Source organism: Macrobrachium nipponense, chromosome 41 (genome assembly GCF_015104395.2).
Source record: "Macrobrachium nipponense isolate FS-2020 chromosome 41, ASM1510439v2, whole genome shotgun sequence".
Classification (NCBI taxonomy): Eukaryota; Metazoa; Arthropoda; class Malacostraca; order Decapoda; family Palaemonidae; genus Macrobrachium; species Macrobrachium nipponense.
The window spans coordinates 35,243,547-35,252,250 of NC_061102.1; positions in this window are offsets into that span (position 1 = coordinate 35,243,547).

Sequence of the window (8,704 nt, forward strand, 5' to 3'; positions counted from 1 at the left end):
TACGTACATACGTTTTATAAAGCATAATCATGTGTTCGGCTTTTCTTGTTTTGAAGTGCCGTAACAACATTCCAATTTTTGCTTTGAATTTTGCTAATAATATTGCTATCTGATCATTGCATAACATGTTCCTATTCAACATCACACCTAGGTCTTTAACTGCTTCCTTATTTGTGAATGTCTCGTTATTAGGTCCCCTATATGCATATAGCATTCCTTCTTTATTTCCATAATTTAAATAACATCCTATTTACCACTGCCCATTCATATATTTTATTTAGGTCTCTTTGTAGCGAGTTCCTATCTTCCTCACAAATAATTTCCCTACTTATTCTTGTGTCGTCGACGAACTTTTTACTACCGAGTCCTTAACATTACTGTCTATGTCTGCAATCATAATAACAAACAGCAATGCAGCTAACACCGTACCTGTGGCACACCGGATGTTACCTTAGCTTCATCCGATTTCTCATCTTTTGCAATCACTATCTGTTTTCTGTTTTGCAAAAATTCTTTTATCCATCTCCTACTTTGTCCACAATATTATGTTTTCTAATTTTCTTCGCTAATATATTATGGTCTAACTTGTCAAAAGCTTTTGGAAAGTCTAGGTAAACCATCTGTATCTTTCGTTTATCATATTTTTGTATATGTTCTCACGATGGACTAACAGTTGGGTTTGTGTACTTTTTCCGGGTACAAAACCATGTTGTCCTATGTTAAACAAATTATTTTTCACTAAATGTTTCAATATATTTTTCTTCATTACTCTTTCATACACTTTCATAATATGTAATGTCAGACTCACAGGCCTATAATTACTTGCCTCTAATCTTGATCCACTTTTGAAAGTAGGAGTAATATATGCTAATTTATGGTCATCATCAATCTTACCTGTATCTACACTTTGTCTTAATAATATTCCGAGCGGCTTTGTGATAGAATTAACTACTTTCTTTAACAAAATGGCAGGGACGCCGTCTGTATAGGTCTGAGTCTTGACATAAAATAAATGATTATATTTCGTCTGAATTCTTTAAGGAATATTGGTTAAAAATTCTTAGTACCATTATTGGAACCTCTTACTTTTAACCGACATTCTTCTTTTACTTTTCTTTGCTGTTGTTGCCATACTGTATGTTAACATGAAGATGCCGCTTCTGACAATGCTGCAATATGTGCTGGCTTTGCTCTGCCAAGCCAGGACGACTTTACCTGAGCCTTTCCTCCCTCGAACTAATCTTGAGAAGTTGAGAATCACAACACGAGTTGAGCTTCTTTGTCACTGACGTCTTCGGCTGGTAAGTTCCATCACGCACAACGGAACACTGGATGTCATTGTGCGGGGATTGATCGAAGACTGCATGTTTAACAGTACAGGAGATGTCAGCTTTCAAACGAATATTAGGTGGGTTTGATGTTTTGCTAAGGCGAAGGTCTGGAGAGTCATCTGACCAGTACGTTTTTATCCATACTATGCAATCACTTCTCGAGGATGTGAACATGATGTCACAGGATAGGAGTTGGCGTAACTATGGTGATATGGAAAAGGGAATTTTGGCCCTTGTATCATTACCTTTAAAGCATTTTGAAGTAGATGCAACTTTGAGTGGTATTCCTTTAAAGGTGTTGGCTGACCGTCCTCTTCAGTGTTTGAAGTTTGGTGGTAATAATGGACGTCTAGCTAATTGGGGCATAATTTCACAATAGTTTAATTTCACAGTGGAACATTAAAAGTAATGTAAGTGCAGATTCACTGTCCAGAAATATTCATTAATAGGACTTTTCATTTTCATCCAACAATTTCTAATTTTCGTTTTTATATTGCGTACTGTTGCATCTTAGTTAATTCGTTCTTAGGCCCTGTGGTATGATCATTCACAATTGTTAATTATATACATGTATTTTCAGTGGAGAAATTATTGTTGTTGATTACTACTACCTATATTACTTTTATATTCCGGCACTTTTTGGTGTATTAATGGTAATGGAGTTGTTACATTTTTTAAGGACTAAAATTTGTCCAAATGTAAAGGGGGTCTTATGTTATTGCTAAGTTTAGAAATAAAATTGTTTAATTGGTGATAAGCATAATCGTAAATAAACATGGGCTGGTTTGTATAGTTCACGACAGTAGTTAACGTGTAGCTATTGTAACATTCAAAATAATTATAACGGTGATGTATTTGGTTAAGTCTTTCTACTGAAATTGAAGACTTACTAGAATGTCTGTTGTACGAAAATTATAGCTATGATTAAGTATTGTGTAATTTTGATCTTGTGAAATAGTTTTATAAGGTTTGTGTAGATTCACTTTGTGTCATTTCGAAATTATTTATGTAGAAAATGTTTTCATTTGTTAAAACTATACTCTGTTTTTTTTCTATCTGTCCATCCGCCCGTGGTGTTTACGCATGGTAACAATGCGCCCCCCGGCTCTAAATAATATCCTATTTCGAATATCAACGGTGCAAGTCGCATACAGTAAATTATTAAAGCACTTTTCAGTTGCAAATGTACACCAGGATATCTTTTATTTACCTAAAACTTACACATAGCGTAACTATTTAAAGCCAGGGAAGCAGTATTACCATGCGCGACCACCACAGGCTGATGGACAGATGAAAAAAAAAAGTATAGTTGTAACTTCATGGTTTTTTGAGTGGGCTTTCTAGCAAGACTAACAGCTCCTTTTGACGCCTTTTTACGTCAATAATTTTTTTAAAATTTGAATTTGAATTTGAAAGTAGTTTACGGATGACAGGGAGAGTTGATGACTGGTCTTCGTTGTTTTTGGGGCGCCCACGGAGTAGGCGAGCTGCTGACTCCTGCCTGCTTTCCGAAGTACACTTTCATCCTTTGTGCCTGAGAAATGCTGCCTACCGACGCCCTCCCTGGCGTTCAGGGGTTTAGCAGTCGTTGTTCGAAGCTTGAGCTTGGCACTGGATATGGGAAGGCGGTGGGTGCCGGTGTCATGGGCACAGTCTTTCAGAACTACATTCTTACGAGAATTTTTGGATGCTATGCGTTCAGTTTACAAACAGCAGCACACCTATCACATCATTTTTGGACTCAGTTTTTGACTGCAGCATTTTAAATTGGAGACGCTTATTTTATTACTTAGAATTGTCTCCCCAACCTGAAATAAAAAGTGAACGATTCTTCAGTATATTTACGATCAACGTAAATATACGTTGTAGGAAGCCCACTAAAATTTGGGGAAAAAATTGTAGTGGGTTTTCTACAACATAATATTTTAGAGCACGGATACAGTGTTTATAACTTTGCATATATATATATATATAGTATATATATATATATATATATAATATATATATATATATGTGTGTGTGAGTGTGTGTTTGCGGTATATATATATATATATATATATATATATATATATATATATATATATGTATGTTTATACATATATATACAAACATATGAATATATGTTATATAACTTCAAATTTTCATCTCAGATATCATATCCTCCATGAGATAAAGGCAAACTGTCGTCAGCTTCATTCGTGCGTATGCTACACGTATCCTGTGGCTGAGGTGTTATCAGTCTTCGCGGGCAGCTGCATCCTTTACTGACTTATTCCGTGCTACTGGTTTCTAATCTTGGGCGTTTTTTTTTTTTTTGGCGTGAGAGCAGAAACTCTTTTTATCTTTCATGGTTCGTCACGAAAATTGTCAAAAGGATTTCCGTTTTCATCGAACTAACAGTTGATACTGAATATATGACGCAACGTTTTTCGAACGTTCGTCATATCCTGTTGTACTACCTTGGTAAATAAGTCGCATCCATCTGAACCCCAAAACATTCCTAATAAGTCATGATTTCTAATGGTAAGTGGACGCAATATTATCCTTTAGGGATAACCATGCCAGTGTTTTATTTCTAAAAATACTCGCCCATTTGCTTTCTCTTTTATTATTATTAAAGACTTACAACCATGAGATTCATAAGAGTAGATTTTCATGGTAAAAGTTGTACATAAAAAGAACATTATTTACAATAAGAAACTTTTATAACCTATTCATTTTTCAGAAAAAATGGTAATTAGAATAATGCTCTCATCTTTCAAAAATCTAATTTTTCTAAAAAGGAACCGTAATTATTCTGTATTCTACTGCCATGTATTAAATATAAATCTCTCCTCTAATTATTGATATTATTCATAAGTAACCTTATGATATCATTTGCAACTTAGTTTTCTGGTGAACTTCCAAGCCTAATATTTTTACCAGGGATAGTAGACACTGTACTCGTTTTTTTCCATCTGTCCATCCGCCTGTGGTGTTTGCGCATGGTAACACTGCATCCCGGGCTTTAAATAATATTCTATTTCGAATATTAACTGTGTCATTCGCATACAGTAAATTATTAAAACACTTCTCAGTTGCAAATGTACACCAGGATATCCTTTTATTAACCTAAAACTTACACATGGCGTAACTATCAGAAGCCCGGGACGCAGTGTTACCATGCGCGACCACCACAGGCGGATGGACTGATGAGAGTATAGTCGGGAAATACCCTCCCTCCGGAAAGGGATGTTTGGGCGTTGTCGGTTTGCCACCAGATTTTTTGGATCTAAGTCAAATCAGTTGGAAGAATTTTATTGGAGATATATAAAATTATATATGACACAGTATTTTTACCTATATATATTTATAGATATATATATATATATATATATATATATATATATATAATATTATATATATATATATATATATAAAATGAATTTGTATGTAAATCAGTTTGAATCATGGGCGCCCGCACGTAGGGGCAAAGGTGGGCACTTCGGTTTCCTTCCCCCCCCCACCGCCCCCAGCTGAAATCCTGTGACCGCAGGAGAAGGTTACAGTTCCTTTTCAAATGAACAGTAACTAAATTGAAATACAAATTATTATATTTAACTATATTACTTTGTTTTCCTTCCATTCTACAGTATATTCTTTCAGTTTAAGTAAATCAAAGGTATCCTTAAGGCGCTGTCACACTAGCGAAGTTTCCGTTGACTTTTGATTTTGACGTAGACTTTTCATGTTTTGACGACGACTTTCTGGTGTCGTTGTCACGAATTTTGAAAAACGGTACCGATCGAATTCAACCAATCGCTACCGTCGACTTTATTGTTTGTTTATATCTCGGAGAGCGCGCATTTCAAGTCACCAGATGCAAGATGGAGTTCTTGGTACCGTGGACAAGATTGCCAGAACAGTTTTGGTCGAAGATATGAGGGATAAATTATGCTTATGGGACCATAAGCATCTTAGTTTTATGAAAAAGGGTCTTAAATGAAAAAATTACCAAGAGATCACCATGCGACTCAGGGAAAACTTTCCTGAACTTGCTGATCTTTATACAGATAAGCATGCTATATCATGAATATCAGATTGTTATATAGCCTAGGTCTGCTCTCATTGTTTTTTTTTTTGCATTAGCAAATAATATAAACAAAAATCTTTAAAACTTTTGCAGTGTTTCTCTAGCTTAATTTATAATACAGTCTGACTGTGGTTGTGTAAAAAGGTTACGAATAGCCTATCTAGGCTAGACCTAGCTTATTTTTTTAAACAAAACTGTTCACATCTTTTTAACCAGGACCGAACCCAAAGACTTTTTTTTATTTCATTTCTACACAGCATCATTAAACACATGCAAGCACGACCCACTAATTGCTTTGTGTTATAAAACAGTTGTTTTATCATAATAACGGGGAGTCACAGCTCAGATGGTTAGTTTACGTTTTGACGACGACAACCACGGTATGAAGAAGAACGTGTGTGACAACCAGAGTACGGAATGACGTCGACTTCTTTGGAAAGTCGACGACAAACTCAGAAAAAGTCGACGGAAATTTCGCTAGTGTGACAGCGCCTTTATCACAGTGCATAATATTTGCATGTAGAAACTAACTGCGTTATTCTTTCAAAAAATGTTTTATTTCAGTTGAACAGCATCTGGAACTGTTAAAAAAAAGTCATGGTAACTTTCTGCATTTTTTTCTTTATCGGATCTTGCTTCGCTTAAATTATTGGCACCGTTATTCCACTGTATATAATAGATGTAATTGTAATAGGCACAATGCCCTCTTAAATTTTCAAATTCTTTGCTCTTTTTTTGATACTCTTGTCGCTACGAAGCCTCGAGATCCAGCTTCAAAGAAATGTGATGAAATCATGATGTCCGGTGGCGGGAAACGAACCCGCGATACCATAATCACGACGAGGTTCGTTTTCCGCTACCGGACATCATGATTGCTTCATATTTCTTTGAAGAACATTATCACGCGATTGATTAAAACTTGAAATTATTATGGCTTTTAAGAGAACACTGCGAAAAGAAACAAACGACTATAAAATAAATGTCGAAGTAAGTAATGTCTATTAATAAATGAATGAATAATTACCAATATATAATGCAAACATGTATCATCGAAGAATCTGTATCTTTTGGTTAATAAGAAGCACTACGTGAATGATTAAGAAGCGTAGTTCAGGTATCATCTCCGACCCCCGAAAATAAATTTGTTTTCTTTTCTTTTCTTTCCTTGATCCCCAACCGGTTTTCTAGACTTCATTCGTATCCGGGCTGTTTCCTTTTCTCCTGTCATTCTGTCACGACGAGAGTGAATCAGAGACAGATCGCCTGTCCAGTACTATACTCTGTTTTTTTCCATCTGTCCATCTGCCTGTGGTGTTTGCGCATGGTAACACTGCGTCCCGGGCTTTAAATAATATCCTATTTCGAATACTAACGGTGTAATTCGCATACAGTAAATTAATAAAACACTTTTCAGTAGCAAATGTACACCCAGATATCCTTTTATTTACCTAAAACTTGGACATAGCGTAACTATTTAAAGCTCGGGACGCAGTGTTACCATGCGCGACCACCACAGGCGGATGGACAGATGGGAAAAAACAGAGTATAGGTGCTGTCGTCTCTTTAAATCTCGTTACAGTCTTTCTTGGCCAATACTTGTGGTGGATGTTGTTATGTCTCCAGTTCAGTGAGGATTTCCTCTATGATTCATGGTTCATTGGTTAAAATCATGTTTATCACTCACTTTGAAATCACGCCTCTCTTTTGGTTTAGACTCAGGCATCCGGTTCTCCTTCTAATGGCACTTCTTTTTCTTTGGGCTCAATCTCTCATGACAGAATGTGTATATGTGGCAGCATGCCCCCAGTTCCCACGAAGACTTGCGTCACACTTCACATTACACATATTATGGTAACACAAACGTTTGATCTTTGGTCGAAGACCTCGGCAATTATTTTCCCTTACTGTTACGGGTGCGACTAATCCGCAAACAGGAGGCTAGCGTCCATCGCTTCGTTTTATTCAGTGCCTATCTGACATTACCAAAACCTTAGACTTAATTATTGGCATAATTATACCGATCATCATCCTTAAGTTTCTTCCCCTGGGAAACTTTCAATATTATCTTTCTTCAGCCATTGTAATTTTGCTCACTATCACCAGTGAACACCATATTATTATTATTATTATTATTATTATCACACACACACACACACACACACACACACACACACATATATATATATATATATATATATATATATATATATTATATATATATATAAAATGTATTACTTGTCACTACAAAGCCTAAGATCCAAATGCATAACCAAATGAAGCATTGTTATTATTACAGTTACATACATGTCTTGTAAAATGTGATCAGGAGTATATATATATATATATATATATATATATATATATATATATATATATATATATATATATATAATGTGTATGTGGTTAGTTGTCTCATATAATTCTGTCCTAATTATGTTTAGAAGTATTTCTAATCTATTCGTCATCTTGAATATTCAACTTATTTTATAGCCTCCTTTTTAAAGACCTGCTTTTACACCGATTCCATCACTGACCGTGGTCGTTGAAGCGCTTGTTCAGAGATATTGATTAATAATCTATTAATGCTGTAGCTCATTCGTGGAGTGACTGATATCTAGCTTACGTCAATTCATGTTCTCGTTGCGATAACAAACATTTAGCGGAAGGCTTCTGGCGATCAGAGCTGCGTTAACAATCGGTGTTGGACTCAACACTGCGATGACAAGCATGATACGGAAAGAAATTTGTAGCCACTGGCGTGACACAGTTCCTTGCTACCTTTTGGTGAGGAAGCACGGCCTTGTGGGCTAGTGTCAGTGGGTTTTCACGTGTCGTCTCCAGATCCGTTACACAATGCTGGTGAGTCACGGGAACCCTGTCATGATACTCTTAGACGCCTTACCACTCTAGCTTCTGTTCTTTTTTTTTAAATTTACACTGAATTGTTTGTTAATTTCACCCGTCCTGTACCAAACTTCTCTTCTGCTTATTTTCATCTATTCCACATTCTGTGGGGACGTTATTCAAACATGATAATAGCTTCGTATTATTGATCCATACAAGTCATTTCATATTTTGAGCACGAATAGCTATAAAAATAGTTATATTCATTATTCACGAAAATCTAAGCATTCCGTTCAGGAATTTCTCATTAAGTATTTACATATGGTAATAGGCATTTGCACGTGATTGCGGTTCATGCGCATTGCAAACATGCTTTTGTTCTTCGACCAAGTATTAGGAAGGAAAGAAGTTGCTTGGGAAAAAATGACTGAAGACAAATTACTTCACATTTGCCATT